The sequence below is a fragment of the Zingiber officinale genome, chromosome 11B, assembly GCF_018446385.1.
Source record: "Zingiber officinale cultivar Zhangliang chromosome 11B, Zo_v1.1, whole genome shotgun sequence".
Taxonomy (NCBI): Eukaryota; Viridiplantae; Streptophyta; class Magnoliopsida; order Zingiberales; family Zingiberaceae; genus Zingiber; species Zingiber officinale.
In genome coordinates this window covers 87,191,916-87,195,665 of record NC_056007.1, presented here as the reverse complement: position 1 = coordinate 87,195,665, position 3,750 = coordinate 87,191,916, and the positions used below count along the sequence as shown (strand labels likewise).

Genomic DNA, 3,750 nt, shown 5'->3' with positions numbered 1-3,750 from the left:
TTTAGGAATATTCATTCAGTTCTTTGTTTATTCCATAACCCAAACACGCAACATCATGGACAACATAATTCTTACAAAGAAAAACTAACATTGGAGCATTATTAGAAAAAGGCTACTTAAATCTAGTCTGCGTAGAGGAAAAATCAAATTCTACATGGTCCATTATTAAAATCAAAGGTTTCCTTAAAGCACAACTGGTTCCAAAAGTTAGCCCAGATACGTAGCAACATCCGCAGCAGCAAAAAAGTTCATCAGTGTCGCCAATTACGATCTAAGCTGCTGTATTTATCACCAACATAGGGTTCTGTAACAAAAAGCTACACGATTGTCTGAAATGTGTGGTAAATAAATAAATAAAAAGTTTGTACTGAAGAGAGCGATGGTGCACCTTGACGTGGTTGCGAATCAGCTTCTAGTGTGCACCAGTCTCCAGAGACCTCTTAAACTGGACGAAGACACAACTATTTGATGCAAAATTTACCAGTACTGATTACAGAAGATCACTCTAAAATGGTACTAATGAAAAGCAACTATAGGCTATGCTTGGCGATAGATAAGGAAAGAGATAGATCAGAAGTACAGCATTACACTTCTCACTTCTTCCTTTGAAAAAACGGGAAGTGACAAGGTTGTGTTACTGATGTCTAAAGATCAAACAGAGCTAAAAAGAATATGAACAAAGGAGGAATTATAGTGACATAGACAAGAAAAAGCACAGAGAATATTGCACATTATAAGGGAGACTGCAGTTCCTAACTACTATCAAATTTTTCCTTTTTTTCACTTACTCAGATTATAAGGGGGGCTGAATCATGACCTAAATGCTACAAAAGAAGTAATATATTTGCAGGAAACTTACTCTAATCCCTTATCATGCATGCTCAATATTAGTGAACCTAAAATACGATATAGGACTTATTCCTACTGAAGCTTCGTAAACTTTTAATCTAAAGCTAGAAAATACAGAAGCAGACACAACTATGATTAACTATCTACATGTACTACAAAGAGATTGAACAGAGTCTCCCTTAATGATCTTCAATATCCAACTGGAGAATCCGTCTCAAGTTCTCCGTAGCAATGACAGTGTTGAAAAACAAGTTACAAGCAGATAAAGGGGAATCGTTAGTAGGAGAGGACGGTGCGGATTTTGAAAGAGCGGGAAGTGTACGAGTAACTTTTGGACTTTGAAGTTCCAGAGAAATACTGCGTTTCTGCCGAAGCGAAAATTTTGGGATTGGCAAAGAACTTGGGGGAGGTGAGTTTGAGTAGGCAGGGCCTGCCCACCGCTCAGAAAGGGATACGCTATCATCGAAGGAGGCTACTTTTGGAGGGGTGATCAATGAAATAGTTTGCCTCTTAGTTCTTTGTTTTCCTTCTTGTTCTGAGTGAAAACTAGGAGATTTCTGCTCATACTGGCCGTAGCAATGGCGAACTGGAGAGCAGGGTGACGGCAGAATTCGAGCAGAAGACTCAAAAATGCGGAAGCTAAAACCTTTAAAGTCTCTACAAAGTTGTGATTCGCTTCTACTGCAACATTTACTGCGATGCGGCGCAACTACAGCCATAGTCTCCATTCCAGAAGGTCAAATTTTAGCCACAGAACTGCCCACCAACTAGTTCACAGTAAAACCTAGCCAAACAAAGAGAATCTAAAGGTCATATACAAATGACTCCAGCAAAGAAAAAAAAAGCACCGACTCAATATCAAGATAAAAAAAAAAAATGGTAAAGCTTCCGCGTATGTCATACCTGACGAGATTCAGATTAAAGCAGAAGGAATCGCTCAGGGGTTCAACAAACAAGTTAAAATTACTGTCGATGATCCATCACCACTCAAATCAAAACCAGGAACTCGAAAGAAAGATCTTCCACAACCTAATCGACCGACCAAGGGAAAAAAAAAGGTAATCCATAAACTCAAACGGGAGAATGCCAAACATCGTGGAAGCACGAGACATACTACTTTACTCATCAATTCACCGGGCAAGAAGACGTCAAACAACGAAGTGAAATCCGCAGAAAAAACGAATACGACAGGCGAACCTTTAACCAGCAGAGATCCTTGTGGGAACATCCAAATGATTGGGAAACAAGCAACAATGGCATCAACGGAGTGAGAAAGAGGTCGAGAAAGAACCACGGCGGACTCCAGAACCAACCCTGGAGAAGATCCCTCTCGCTCGACGCTCGCTTCGGTTGAAAACCTAGCACGGACCTGAACCTTACACAAGCTGGATTTAAGATCTTGGCATGTCCACGTACGGTGCATTCCCATGTCGTGGGCCAGAAACAAACCCAGGTTGCGCAGGTTCGCATAGGAATTTGTAGGCGAGATGCGATCGACGCCATCCATGTCCATGCGCGAGATTTTTTTACAATCCAGATGAAGCAGAGAATATTTCATTTTACTCCCAAATTTTCAAAACCGATTTGTTCTCACGAATACTAATTTATAAAAAAAATTATTAATCAGATTAAATAATGTCAATTTTAATAGGCTGGAGATACATCCTTGGGAAAAATAAATATCTTCTAATTACTTCGGTCGGTTAAAAAATTAACTCTGTAATTTACATCTCTTCCTGTAAATTGGAGGGGGGCTTTCTAAGGATTCTAAGCCTTCTGCTAAGTCCCTCCATTCCATTTGCTCAGCTTAAAAAAACTTATACATATATAAAATATTTTCGTTAAAAATTAACGATATAAAATCATATCTTTCTTTTTCCCAAAGTTAGAATTTTATTATTATTATTATTATTATTATTATTATTATTATTATTGATGTTGTCTCAAAGCGGAGAAGATGAAAGTTAGGGACGTAGCTATAGGGTTGATTGAGCGATGATTTCGTGTGATTCTGCAATATAAAAGGTATTAGCACCAAGCTGAAAAGTGGTTCCTGGTGTTAGGCCTCTAACGCTCAAGTTAATTTCCGGCACAGTGAAGAATAGTAAGAATGATGTGGCAAAGAGTGTATCAAATAATAAAGTTACGCATACATCCACTTGTAGATAGGAACTTCCCTTTTATAATGTCACTATAATGTCTGGGCAAGCATCCTAAAACATACACATGTTTTCCAAAACGTCTTAGAAAAAGATAAGTCAAAAAGTATCTCTGACACTTTTACTTGACACTTTTACTTAAGCAAACGCGTAAATCTCTGATGTGACAGGCGAGAAGCTTCTAAAGTACGATTTACCTGTTAAACATGCTCTGTTGTCAATGGCACTAACCTTCAAAAGGATACGATGAGATATGCAGTTGGATTCCACTATAGGTCACAAGATTTTGCTCAGACTGACTGTCCTCGTTCAACTGTGTCGTTCGGAACTTCTGGCTTGTCCCCTTCTTTGTTTCTCGATTGTTACCTTTGTCCAACTGATCATGTAGCTCGATCGACGATGGCTGACTTGTCATGGACTATCACTTACCTCTTAACTCCAGTTACCACTACAGAGGATGGTCATTCGACATTCTTGCCCGACCGATCGGAGACTCCCGATCGTCTGATCCGATCGGTCTACCAGAGCCTTTAACCATTTTTACTCTTGACCTTCACATTAGCAATATTTTTGCTCTTTAACCCTTCTTAGATGAGATCCCTCTTCATCATTGTATCAATTATCATTTATTATTCAATATCTTACCATATTTTACACGTTCGATGAGAGAAAGACAGAAAGTTAAGCAAGTGAAAATAACAAATAGTGATATCTTTCCGATCGTATAATTGCTAATGTATAA

General features: G+C 38.8%; 1 long non-coding RNA gene across 1 annotated transcript; it reads right to left on the bottom strand.

Annotated features, from left to right (window-relative positions):
• On the bottom strand, positions 1-2,345 carry LOC122034355. The gene is made up of 2 exons (XR_006126690.1): positions 389-2,345; positions 1-304 (listed from the first exon to the last, which is right to left on the bottom strand). It is a non-coding gene; the product is annotated as an uncharacterized LOC122034355 (long non-coding RNA).
• Between the last annotated feature and the right edge of the window lie 1,405 nt (positions 2,346-3,750).